Genomic DNA, 14,139 nt, shown 5'->3' with positions numbered 1-14,139 from the left:
GCTGAGGCAGAGATCTGTGATAAAAGGCTGTATGGATTTGGAACTAAGGGATGGATAGGGACAACGGCTATGTTGATGAGGCGAAGGTCTTGGACGAGGCGGAAAGATCCGTTGGTTTTTTAACAGCTAATATGGGGGTATTAAACGGGGAGTGAGTGGGTCTGAGGTAATTTTTGTTTAAGAGATCTTGAATGATGGGTTGGAGGGCTATGAGGGCTGAAGTGGTTAGGGGGTATTGGGCCTGACAGATATACTGAGAGGAGTCACGTAATTTGATAGAGGCAGGAGGACATAGAGCTACGGAGGGGCTTGTAATGTCCCAAACTTTGGGATTTACAGGGTGTATGAGGGCGGAACCGGAGCTTTCATTTGGTAGAGGGGGTCTTCGGCTATGAGGGCCATCAGAAAGGGAGTACTGGGGGCTGTGGGAGTGGATATAGTTATGAAAACGTGGAGGAGGGAAAGGATGTCTCGTCCTAGTAAAGGGATGGGACACTGGGGCATAACCAGGAAGGAGTGGGAGAAAGGTATGGGATTGTCTAGGATTGTGCATAAAAGGGGGGGGTTTTAATGGGAAAATCTGTTTACCTCTTACCCCGACTATAGGAGTAATGGCTAGCATGGTAGGGCCCCGGTATTCTCGCAAGACTGAGAAGGTGGCTCCTGTATCTAGGAGGAAGGAGATGGGGCAACCGTCTACTGTTAAAGTAACCCTGGGCTCTTGTTTGGTGATGGAAATTGTTGGGCGAGAAGTTGCCTGGCCCTGTCAATCTTCTTCTGCCAGCCCCACTACGGCGGGCTTAGGATGGGGGTTGTTTGTCCAGCCTCCCCTTCAGGTGGTTGGGCAATCAGACCCCCGGTGGCCCTTTTTGTGGCATCTGGGGCATGGGGTGGTAGGAGATCTGGGGGAGGGGCACGCTCTTGACCAATGTCCCTCTTTTCCACACTTGAAACAAGCTCCTGGGCGGGGGGGGGGCTTGTTTGTAGAGGGGCACCCAGGTTGTGGTTTTATCAGCTGGGCCAACATTTGGAAATTGGCCTGATCAGCCTTTTGTTTACGGCGTTCTTTCTCCTCCTCCTGGTTATGGAAGAGTTTAAAGGCCGCTGTTAGGATCTCAGTCTGTGGGGTAGCAGGGCCCTGTTCTAACTTTTTGAGTTTAGCTTTAATGTCGGGGTAGCTTTGAGCTAGGAAGTATGTCATAAGGACATGTTTTCCTTCAGGTGTTTCTGGGTCTAGGCTAGTATACTGTAATAGGGCTTGAGTGAGTCTAAGAACTCAGAGGAGGTTTCGTCCCTCTTTTGAATTATGTCTTGGAGCTTTTGAAAATTGACTACTTTACGAGCTGCCTTTTTCAGACCTGCTATTAAGCAGGAGATAAAAATATCTTGAGAGCGGAGACCCATGGTGGTGTTATAATCTCAGTGTGGGTCTTGTTTGGGGACAGCAGTGGGGCCAGGGGGATAGGTGGGGTCAGTCCTGTGGGTTTCAGTAGCGTGCGTTTGGGCAAAGTCCCAAACTCGTCTATGCTCTTCAGGGAGGAGAGTATTGGCCAGGAGCATGGAAATGTCATGATGTGTGAGGCTCTTAAGACTGGAGGGTCCATTGAAACTCCCTGATGTATGTCGTGGGATGAGTGGAAAAGGAACTTAGGCGTTTTTCTAGTTGGGTTAAATCTCCTAAGGAGAAAGGGATGTGAACGCCCACGATGGCTTCGGATCCTGCTACCTCCCAGAGAGGGCCGATAATTTTGGGAGGCTCTCAGGACCGAGTCTGAGGGGGACTGAAGGGTTCTGGCTCAGTCTGTGGGGGAGTGACGTGGTCTGGCCGTGCCTAGTCGAGCAGGTCCTGAAGTGCGGAAGGGGGGAAAGAAAATAGAGAAGGAATCAGACCCACGTGTGGCCAGCTAGCAGCCCATGTGCTTGCTTCTGCTGCTCTAGTTGGGCTTGAACTCATGACTGTAGGGTTAAGAGTCCCATGCTGTACTAACTGAGCTACAGCAGGGTTCCAGTTAATTCCTTGTGGAATGTGTAAACTGAATGTTCTTTGTTCTCCATTCCTGCCACATCGGCAAGTGGGGGAAGGGCATAGCTAGAAGCAAGGGCGGTGTTTCTACACATCTTCAAAGTCTCCTTATTTTCAGAGTGAGGTGTCTTGGCTCATCTTCGAGGACAAGATATGTTTTTGTGGACAGATAACTTCCAAGGACTGCACAGGTTGTTCTCTAGCTTGTGCTTTCCCATGCTGCATTCAGACATGGGGGAAGGTGCTTTCCCATTCTCTCTACAAACATGTGAGAAGACAGAGGCGGTCCTTAACAGGGGAGAAACAGGTGATGAGGGAAAGACAGAGGAGGCCCTTGGGACCTAGTTAAAGGGGGTCTGAAAGGCTCAGGCTTAATCTGCAGGGAATGAAGGTGGAGGAGGTGAGATGGAGGAGGAGATGGTGGTGGAGGAAGGGAGAAGGGCTGTTGTAGGAGAAGAAGGGGAAGGGAGTGAACGGGAGGCTTCTGCGGGGGCAGCGGCTTGCAGGCTAGGAGAACTTGGGAGGGGGTGGGGGGGGAGGAGGAGGAGGAAAGCTTCCATATAGGGAATCTCCTTACATTTTTTCAGGCGCTGGCAGTAGTTAAAAAGATCGCGAGTGATGTTAGGATCCACAGTTCCCCCTGCGGGCCATTGGTTGTTATTGTCTAGGTGGTATGTCGGCCAATCTTGGGAGCAATATTTATGGAGAAGTTTTGGTTTTATATCAGGCGTCAGGGAGAGGGTAGCCAGATGCTTAAGCAGGCATTCAAGAGGTGGACTTTCAGGGAGGGATGAGGAGGCTCCCATGGCTAAAGGACAGAGAAGGAGACAAACAGGGGAAGATGAACGGAGAGCCTTGGACTGGAAGCAGACCGCAAGGAGACAAAGGGCGTCCCCGATGATCATTGGTGGTCTGAGGAAAATCGTATACGAGTCAGAATTTCTTAGGAAGTGTGGGTCGTCACCCAGACTTCCATAAGAAGGCAGTTTGCCAGAGTCACGAGGTACCTAGCGCTAGGAATTTTTGGCAGACAGAACGGATTTCGGTGGACGGAACAGAAGGAGGAGTGGGGGGGAAAAGGGAGCATTCTCATCTGCAAAGGAGTTACCTCGTTTATGGCTGTTGGAGGTGGGGCCTGAGGGTCTGCTGCAGCCGTGAAGGCCTGAGGCCGGGAGAGTTCCCTCCTCGTCCCCGAGGGTCAGGGCCTTGCCAGACGATCACGGTCCATGGCACTGCGATAGCTTGGGAAAGAGTGGCCCACTCCAGGGGGAAAACTTACCTAAAGGCCAGAGAGGAGTGGTGAGTGTGATGAGCCAGCGCCAGAAAAAGAGGATGAGGGCAAGCTGCTGCTGCTGGTGTCGGGGGGAAGACGGGGCCCAGTTGGGGTGTCCCATCTCCCGGGTTTTGGCACCAATGAAAGGAAAGGAGCGACACACAGCAGCAATTCACCGGTTATAGGGAAAGGTGCTGGGTTTTATAGGAAGGGGCATGAATTGATTGAGGTGTCACTTCTACGGGGCTGTTGGCTGTTGGCTAGGTGCTGGGATTGGGAGGGGGGACGAGAGGTGATTGGGCTACAGTTGGCACCGGCAGGAACCAAGGACCCCGAAGAGAAGCCGGAAGTTTGCCATCTTACTGGTTGGGGCCCTTCAGCATGTGCCTCCCATAGCCCTACATACTGACCCATCCATAACTCCCACAGGGAGGGGGTGAAGGTCTGGCATGCTAACCAGGAGGAGACCCCATTCCTTCCCCTGGGCTATCACAGGACCACTCTCTTGCATGCATCCTACCTAATGGACAGGGTTTGCCTGTGCTGGTGTCATTGGAACATGTATCTTATCACCCTTATCTTGGCAGATTGGGCCTCATCCTAGCTGCTGCTGCTGCTCCACAGCATGGAGCCATGGAGCTTCCTGTTAGTTCAGTGTCTGGACTCTTACGGAATGGGTGAGCTATAGACTTAATCCGAGTAGGACTTTGAATCCAGTTGGATCTTCAGGCTTGAGGATTATCGTGATTTTATTGCTACCTGTATTTCTGTTGTTGTATGTTATCAGTCTGGCTACAGCACTCTGGCTTTCTCACACAGGGACCACTGCAGAGGACTGGGAGCATGCAGATTGTGAAGGGACAATTCTGGAGGGTTGGATTGTGGGGTAAATGACTAAATGTTCAGAATCTCCAATGTAGCCTTAGTGCATTTACATATCAGTAGGTGTTTACCACTGCAGAGCCTCCTGTCAGTCTTGGGCAAGGGGTGGAGAGAAAACAGCCATTCTCTCTTCCCTTCTATTCCTGGTATGTAATTGGTCTGGCATCTGTCAGTCATCAAAGGGATGCCAATGGAGTTCCTTCCAGAAGAGGTGAATTGAAAGTAGAGAGGGTACTGTGGCTGCAGTGTGTGAGCTATGGCTGGAGGGGGCAGACAGTGCCAAGCCTGGCCAGAGAATTCAAGCAAGCAGTGAGCGGTAAAAATGATTTCTTTCAACCTACCCTTTCCCTTGACTTATATCAGTTTCATCGGATTCATAAAGGATTTGCCCCAGGCTAGGAACATTCTTCCCCACAGAGCTACACCCCGGAAGCAGTCATAGGAGATAGCAGCACCAGCCAGGTGGTGGTCAGTTAAAGCCACGTTTCAGGACCCAGGGAGCTGGGCTCAAAAAATGGCAGTGACCATTCAGAGCCCAGACCTGGGGCTGCAGTAGGGGCTGAGCATAGCAGCAGTGTATATTGGTAATGGTGGGAGGAAGCTGCAACGTAGGGCTGGAGCTGGGGAGCAGAGCAGGGGCAGCTCCAGTACCAGAGGCTGAAGTGCTGTGGTGTCCCTGCACACCAGCATCTGACACACTTGAGAGCAGGTCTCACTTCACCGACAGTTCCAGTCCCAGGAAGTAAATGCAGTGGTGGTGGCAGTAACCCAGGGCAGCTCCACCAGAGGGGACCAGCATTGGTATAGCTGTGGGAGCCCTCTGTAGAAGCGGTCCCCAGCGGGATGTCTTGCTGGGGTTCTCCGGCTCCATTTTCCCACAGGGTGAACTTCCTCTGAGGAACAGTTTCCTGGTTCCCAGGAACTGGGGGAAGGCGTGACACGGGTGAAACGTTTGATGTTTGAGCTCCACAGCCTTTGCTGCTGTTGCTTTGTAGTCCTAATTATTTTCTTTGGTGTGTAGTGTTTTGTATTTTGTTTGGTTTGTTTTTCATTTGTGTTGCTGTGGGCATATGAGCACTGGGACCTCCTAGCCTTCCACCTTGCTGATGTCCTGAACTTGTTTACTACCTCTGTGCATTCTTTAGGATTTTCTATATATAAGATCATGTCATTTTTACTTCTTCCTTTCCAAGTGGAATGCCTTCTATTATTTTTTAACCTCATTTCTCTGGCAAGAATCTCTAGTAAAATGTTAAATATAAGTAGTGAAAGTGGACATCCTTGTTTTGTTCTGACTCTGTGAGGGAAATTTATGTGGGGGGTAATTGTTTGTTTGCTAGTGATTTTTCTGAAGGCTATTCTGTATCACCGTGTGTGGTTGTTGAAGTGTCTCTTCTATTAGCTTAGTGGTTAACCAGTTACATGACAGAGATATAAAACTATATAGATCTTTATCTTTTGCTGTGCTCAGACTTGTATAATGTCATTTCTTTAATAGGTGTTGAGTCTTTCTTTAAATATAAGAAGAATATATATTTTTCTTGTACAGTTTCATGTATATATACCTCTTTATACTTTTAAACCATGTTTTTCAGGTCTTTAATATCCTCCTGAGTTATTGCTCACTTTACTAATCAATAACTGAAAAAGAAGCATTGAAATCTTCCTCTGTGAAGGTGGATAGATATTTTCCTCTATGTGCATTCATCTAATTTTGTTTTATGCATTTTGTGGCTTTAGTACTCAGGAATGTTTTGAGTTCAGAGTTTTGCAGCAAAAAGAAGACATTTACATCAAAAGAGTAACAATTTGAAGCAAATTCAGACTGAGCAGGAGATGGGAGATGGTCCTTAATGGGGTGCAGGTTCCAGGTGGGATTTTTCTGTTGATGGTCTGCAGCTAAAGAAAGGAAAGGACCTGACGCCTGCATCTCCACCAGCCCAGGGAGAGCACCTAGAGATGAGCATTGTTTGTAGAATGCTGAAAAGAAGCTGATGACTGGCTTGAAGCTCTTGGTCTCATTAGTTCTGATTCACTGTGTAGTTCTGCCATTTATATGTGCGATACTATCTGAGAGGCAGCTGGCTCCTGTAAAGCGGCCCCTCCTTGAAGACGCACTAGTATCCCCCTCGCAGGCTAGGGCCGATTATAAACATGATGCCCCAGGGCTTTCCCTTTCTAAAGGACTCTTTTCTGTACCTTCCTGCACCCTGCGGGTCTATATTTTGACATTTACCAGGTGAAAGATCTATTTTCCCAGAATATCTTCCTGAATCCCAGCTGGAAGGATTTCTTCCTCTTCCCACTGTCCTGCCACGTTGTCCCGCCCTCTACAGAGGTGCAGAGGGCCTGTACCTTCTCTCCTCTTCCATCTGGTGTGTGTGGGAGGCAAGAACTGTGATTAATCTTTAGTTCTGAAATTTGCCACAGTGTTTGACACCGACAAATGCTGCCTACAATAAATGTTGAATAAATGAAATAATGAAAAGGAAAATTTAAGATGGAGACTACCGTAAATACAATGAGTGCTCACGGTGGAAAGAGCAACTATTTCGAGTGTTTGCTACATGTTAGGCTTTAAGCTAAGTACTTTATGCCTGATTCCAAAGCCAGACAATAGATACTAGCTGTGGAGAAAGGGAAGACTCTCACCTGGCCCTGGTCAGTTCACTCAGTACACACATGTGGGCAATATGTTGTTACTGACTCTACATAAAGAGCTCTTCCCAGTGCTCTGGGCTGCTGCACGGCTGCAAGGCTGCAGGAGAGCAGAGGCTGGAGTGGTGGCAGCGCCGAGGACAGAGGCTGAGACGGCTGCAGGGGCAGAGAGGCCCAGAGGCAGAGACCAGCTTGGTGCGTTTAGACTCACTCTGCCTAGATGGATTCTAGTGATTGATCTGCCACCATGGCAGTAAAGTTGGGCATAAACCCTTTCACCCCACGAACGTTCCACTGTCATATTTTTCGGTCTCATTGAATCCATAGTGAACTTGTTCATGGGTGAAACCCATTGGCAAGACCCCAAACTATATGAAATTATATAAAATGATATGAAGAGTTCCTTAAGCCATCTGCCAGTCTGCTCGAAATGCCTACTAGAAGTTTTTTAATGGTTTAAACTGAAAGGCAAAATTTCAAAGGCAGAAGTGTTAATAGGAGACGCATCATATTAATATATTAACTTTGAGAACTTAAATAATGTTTAATTAACTGTGTTAGTCTGTTTAGGCTGCTATAACAAAATACCACAGACTAGGTAGCTCAGAAACAACAGAAATCTATTCCTCACAGTTCTAGAGGCTAGAAGTCCAAGGTCAAGGTAGGGTGCCTGTGTGGTCAGGCGAGGGCCCTCCCCAGGGGCTCGGCCTTCTCTGTGCATCCTCGCAGGGCCTAAGGGAGCGAGGGAGCTCTTCAGGGTCCCTTTTCTAAAGACACTACTCCTATCATGACCTTCATGGCCTGATCACCTCCCAAAGGCCCGCCTCCTAATACCATCACCTTGGGGGGTGGATTTCAACACATGAATTCTGGGGATACACATTCAGACCACAGCAATTGTTAATTAATATTGTTTGAGAACTTATTATTTTCAAAACTCTGACTACTTCACATGTAGCATTTTTCACAAACCCATGGGATAAGGTATTATTATCATCATTATCTTGTAGATGAGGAAACTGAGGCACAAAGTTCAGTGCTTTGTCCCAGTTCCCAGGCTACGGACCTGGCAGACGGCTTCAGAACCTGCACCCCTGGCGCTCTCCCGTAAGAAGACAGCGCGCAAAACAGCTACGTCTCGCCCATGGGGAGAAACTGGAAAGTGTGGTGCGCACTGCTGAGAGTGTTGAACTGCAGTGTATTGAGGAGCTGGGCGCTGTGAGTGTGGCAGCAGCGAGGTGTGTCACTCACATGGCCCTGGGGAGAACCTGCAGAGAGGATTGTAGTTGGTGTTAAGAGCCTCCAGCTGCTGAATGTTTAGACGTCCCCAAGCATCCATGCTGAGGTCATGCTGTCCCCAGGCTTTCCCAGCTGTCGCCAAGGACCAGGCATGGCAGGTGTCATCTGTCCTGGCTGTCCCTGTGCAATGCAGACTCCTCTGCAGGGAAATATTTGCCCCGGGGCTCCCAGTGGTCTGGCTGAGACTCTCTCAGAGGTCGCTGTAGTGGGAGGCTCCTCTTACCCACGGCCCTCTCCTTTCACAGGTGTTAGACCTGCATGAGGGGCGGCAGGCCCTCCCCGTGGCACTTCATCCTTTACCAGTGTTCCCCTTTCCCCCAAGTAAATTTCTTGCATGTCTAATTCTGCTTTGGTATTTCTCCTCTCAGAGAACCCAAACTGACACAATGAGAAACATGAGAAGTGGGGGGGAAAAGTTATTCTGTCGCAGCTCCTTGGGCCTGCTGTAACAGAATACTACCACTGGGTGGCTTAACAGACGTTTACTTCTCACACTTCTGGAGGCTGCGGAGTCCAAGATCAAGGTGCCAGCACATTCTGTGTCTGCTGAGCCCCCTCTTCCTGGTTTGTGATAGCTGCCTTATTGCTGTATTCTTACATGGCCCAGAGATGTTCTCTCACATTTTTTCTTTTAAGACTCTAACCCCATTCATGACGACTCCACCCACACGTCCTAATGATGCCGGGTTCTTGTTCACGGATCCAAAGAACACTCAAGGTAGGAGAGCAAGGCAGAGGCTTTTATTTAGAGAGAAAGGGGGAGGACAGAGCTCCGAGCTCAGGCCAGGAGGGAACAAGAGAGTGGGGGGCGGGGGTGCCCTGTCTAGGGGTTTTATAGGCGGTTGAGAGACAAAGGGCTAGGGATGAACACCTCCTAAGTGGTCCCAAAATGTTTACCTTTGAAGAAACACTTAAGTTTCTTACTAGCCTTCCTGGTTATTTACAAGAAATTTACTGCTCTGATTTCCTCCCAGGATAGCAGCTTCCTGGCCAAGGCTGCCTGCTTTGCTCCCTAGGTGGGTTGAGTTGTCTGTTGTTGGGTTTTAAAATACAATCTTATTTTCAAGATAGAATCTTTCCTGTTTTTACTGTGTTGTTTTGGGCTTGACTGCTACATTGCCCAAGTTGCAAATCATTTGTTTAAGGTTGAAGGGAGAAAAGCAGCACCTGGGTAAAGTCAGAAAAACAAGCTGGGCCCCCCAGCAGGCCAAAGCTAATCCCACAATGGATTATCTTGCTTTGTTTCCACCCCCACCTCACCCCAGGCCCTCACCCTACTCTGTCTAAGCCCATGGTCCCTGTCTCACCAATCACTTCCCAAAGTCCCCACCCCCTAATACAATCACACTGGGCATGGGGGCATCAGCCCCAACAGGCAGTTCAGGCCGCCCTCCTCTTGTTTTGACTATCATCTACTTAAGCAGCTTAAAGGTACATACCAGAAACTGTTAGGAAATCATTCAAGGCATCGTACAATTTCTGAAATGTAGTAAAAACTCCCTCTATATTTTAGAAAGGTTTGTGTTGCTGACAAAAATATATATGATAGAAAGGAAAAAAAAATAAAGGGTGGAAGGAATCCAGGCAAAGAAAAAATAGAGCTGAAGCGACTAGCAAAGGAAACGCGGAGACTGGGTGGGATGCGAAGGATCTGCACAGATCGGCCTCAGACCTTCCTAGTGACGAGCAAAGGGGAGCTCCTCGCCCTTAGAGGCCTCCGCAGGTCATAGGGGAGACCAAGCCGGTTGCTCCGAAGAGGCACTGCCCTTCCGGTGGCCAACACCGCCTCCGGGGCCGGGAGGATTCCTCGCACGGACCCTCATCATGCGACCGACCTGCGGCGGTGTGGGGCACGGTCCTGAACAACACCCGGCGGTGTGGGGCACGGTCCTGAACAACACCCTCTAAGAGCCGCGGCAGGATACCGCCCAAGGCGGCTTGCTTCGGCCGTGCTCTGCAGCGAACGACCCATTCTGAGCGACTCCTCGGTGACAGGGGCGCCCTGGGGTCCAACTCGTGGCCCGAGAGCACCGCTATCGCACGACCCGGCTGATCCGGTCGTAAAGCTCGCAACATGCAGATCAACGAAGGAACGAGGTGTTCTTCATTCATCCCTCCGTACACATAATTTCCCCAAACCAAGTTTTTCTGACTGCCGTCGAAAGAGCCTTGGGGAGGAGCTGAGTTAAAATACCTGGAGAAGGCGGGATTCAAGTTCTCCTTTGAGAATGGAGGGGCTGAATCAAGACCATCCACAGGGAATGCGAGGACAGGGGACGGAAGGGGGAAACCTCGGCCTGCGCTGGCACCCGAGGCTCTGACTGCGGCGGCGGCCGCGGCTCCAGGACGGGCGGCGGCGGGCGGAGCGCCGCCGGGTCGCCCAGGCGCCGGGGGCGGGGACGGCGCGGTAGCCGCTGCTGCGTCTCCGCGTGGATCTGGGTAATAAGCCCGGGCACCGGCGGCTGTTAAGTAAAGATGCGCTTGCACTAAGGGCTTAGATTTCAGGACTAGCTTAAGTCACCACTAAAAATTTGGTTTAATCTGAGAAAAGCAAATTGAATCTAATGGAGAACCCAGGTAAGGAAGGCGATAGGATTATTCTGAGGTGGTGGGTTATTTCTGCTCTGTAAGTGTATGACTCATAATTCTACTGCTTCTCAGGCCCCATTTCTCTGAATCGAGGGAGATGGAATGGAGGTCTATTTTCACGGAACATTATCTCTACATGAACTATTATTGTTATTAATCTCCTTTCATGCTTTAGCAAGGGGGTAACTGACAACTTTTTTTTTTTTTTAGTATAAGGACTAAAGTAGAAAGAGGGAGTTTAAATGATGGCCCAGCTTTCCAACACACACTTCCCTCTCTTTCCAGAACAAGAAACCCTAGCAGAGGAACACAGGCCTCCAACCCTTCCTAGCCAAACCTGAATCTTCTCTTCTCAAGACCAGATGTGGGGTTCTTTCACCAGTGCCCGTCCACCATTCCTGTTGTTTTCTTCTTGATCCCCTCCGAACATCTTCCTTTATTTCTCCTAAAGTACAGCTTTGCACGTGATGTCATGCCAGCCCCCAGGCCCCTCCCCCACGTGCCAGTATGCACCCCTCCAGACACTGGGAACACAGCATTGGAGAGAATGGCTTATTGATATGAGAGGTGGGAGAAGGTGGGTTGGGGAAGGCAGGAGAAAACTAAGGTTTATATTTACTATATACCAGCCATTCTGCAAAGAACTACACATTATGCCTTATTCTTACAAAAATAGGATCATCCCCATTTTGCACATCAGCAAGTGGAGGCTAATGACAAAATGACTGAATCAGTCAAGTCGTGGAGCTGTGGTTCAAACCCACCTGTATCAGATCCCAGACAGGCAGATAGCCATGTTAGAGGACCAGCACTGTTGTCTTAAATGTCTTTGAATCTCCATATGTACAACAGTGTGTCTGGCACATAGTAGGTACTCAGTTTTAAAGCACATTTTTAGACCCACCCTCTTAAAGCACTAACTCACTGTTACAAGCAAACCACATTCTAGCTGTATTTCTTCCATATTTTTTCCGTTTTTTCTGCTTCAGAAAAACAAACCTCTGCACATGTTTTCCTGGAATGCTGCCAGGCCTTGGTACTTTCAGACTTTTGACAGCCTATTACACAATTATGTCCCATCATCGCATGTTACAGGACCTTTTTCAACGATCCAGAGGAGATAATGGGTGGATGGATGTGGTAGTGTTCGTCCAGGGCTGATGGGTGCGCCTGCCAGCCTTCAGTAATTTTCAAGTGGAAGGAAAATTGAAACTCAAAAGAAACATTTTTTATTCTTTGACTTGGATGGCCTCAGCTGTACAACTCCCTCCTCCGCAGCCTGGCCAGTGTCGTAAGGTGCACACCCAGCTCCACTGGGCTGTGAACTGGAGTCCCTTGCGGCTGGTGACAGGAAAGCCTGGAGGAGCCCAGTCTGCGCCTTCCTCATCGCCCAGCGGATCTTGCCTCTCGCTTGAGTCTCCATCAATAAAAAAGTGGTAAATATATCAACTCTGATATATTTCTTTCTTCTTGAGACTTTCACGCTTGGCTTCTTTGTCTAAAGAGTATTATCTTCTACCTTTAAGTACAAGCACATTCTCTTTGACAACTCTGTGAAAAAGAAAATTTTAATTTGGAGAAAAATATTTTTTCTCTTCCTGCAGAAGAGGGAAAAGAAAGGACATGAAGGGGAAGAGGGGGAGGGAACTAAGCTGAACACCGAAGCTTTCTGTATGTGGCATTTAAATCGCACAGAAATGGATGTTCTCAGGGTGCTTGCAGATGAAGGAATGGCAGTACCTCCCAAAGTCATGGCAGTGCTCAAGGCAGAGACGGAGAGAGGAGGGGTTTTTTGGAGATATTTGTTGAGGCTGAGGTGCTGGTGAGCCATGAGTGGAGATGCTCAGCAGACAGAAACAAAAAGTGGGAGCATGGGAAATGGATGCGGGCTGGAGATAGAGTTCTGGGGACCAGTGACATAGCGCTGTACCATCACTTTCTGAAAGGGCTGAGCCCCAAGGAGCCAACTCCTTGCCACCTCCACACCACCCACAACCCCCCAGATGCAGAACTTTCAAAACGCAGGGGACTGTGCCTTTAGTATTCTATGTGGGTCTTCCTCAGAATGTTAAGGGTGGAGGAGGTAAGGGCAACAGGCAGGAAGGGCCTAGATGGAGAAGACTGACACGTGTGAAATGGCAAGAAGGATGGGGGGCCAATACCAGGGAGACCCTCATAGGAAGTATCCCCATAGGGCGAAACTGGAGGCAACAGGTGACAATAGGCTGCTGCAGGCAGGTCTGACACCGGCACCCCAATTTCCCACCCAGCCTGGACTCAGAATGAATTTGGGGAAACTGCCAAAATTTCATTAAAGCACTGCTCAAATCTCCTGAACTTATTACAGCATTGTTCACAGTGGGGAGAAAGACAGAAAAAAAATAGAAAGGAGAAATAAAATGAACAGCCAGTCACAATGTGATTGCTTATATAAATTATTTTAAACCAATGGTGTGCTAGCTTTCTGAAAAAACAAAGGCCCTGATTTGCAGTGTTTGTCAGTTTCCATGGTGTAAATTCTTCTGTGGATTATTTCAAGCCACTTACAGTTTATAACTTGCTTATAAAATTCTTGACTACTTAATAACTAGCTCTTGCAAGAGGTATTAAATGCAAGATGGCTCCCTAACATGACGGAGTCTGGCACAGAGCCATTAAGAAGAATGAATTCAAATTATATTAGTTATCTTGAAAAAAGTTCTACAGAATTTTGTTAAGAATAACAAAGGCAGGGAGTTATGTCATATCATCCCATATGGGTGAAACAAATACGTGTATGTGTGAGACTATATGAGATGCAGAAACCATGGACGACACACAATAGGTCTTTAACGCGGGTCACTGGCGGATACTGATGTGGGAGGAGTAGAAGGGAAAGCAAGAAGCAAAAGAAAAACACTGGGTCTTTTTATCTTTTCTTTTTTTAAAGCATCCATAATATATGAGATAGAATTACATTTATTTTACATGAAACTACATCTACATATCAAAAATTTAAAAAACAGAGGCAAAGTGAGGCAAAAGCAATAAAAACATGGTCAGTGGTGAACAGTCTATTGACTGACATATGGTGAGACTTTTACACAAGAGTTATTAAAGAAGAATGATGCTTGAATCACAGGAGGGAAAGGCCAAGAGCTGAGTTCATTCTCCAGCCTGGCCAAGCACGGCCTCATCATCTGGGGGGTCCCCTCCCACTGCCCCTTCGTAGGGAGCACTTAGCCCCGCCTAGGCAGCGCGCCTGCTCCCGGATCACGGAGTAGCTACTGGGATGCGAAAGCTTCATGGACTGTGGCAATTGGAAATAGATGGAAGAAAAAAGACTGTGTGCACATGCAATTGAGTGTGTGTGTGTGTGTGTATGAGACATCAAGCATGTGTGTGCTTGACTGTAAAAACATTTCATTATAACTAC

Source organism: Manis javanica, chromosome 6 (genome assembly GCF_040802235.1).
Source record: "Manis javanica isolate MJ-LG chromosome 6, MJ_LKY, whole genome shotgun sequence".
NCBI lineage: Eukaryota > Metazoa > Chordata > Mammalia > Pholidota > Manidae > Manis > Manis javanica.
This window is presented reverse-complemented; position numbering follows the sequence as displayed.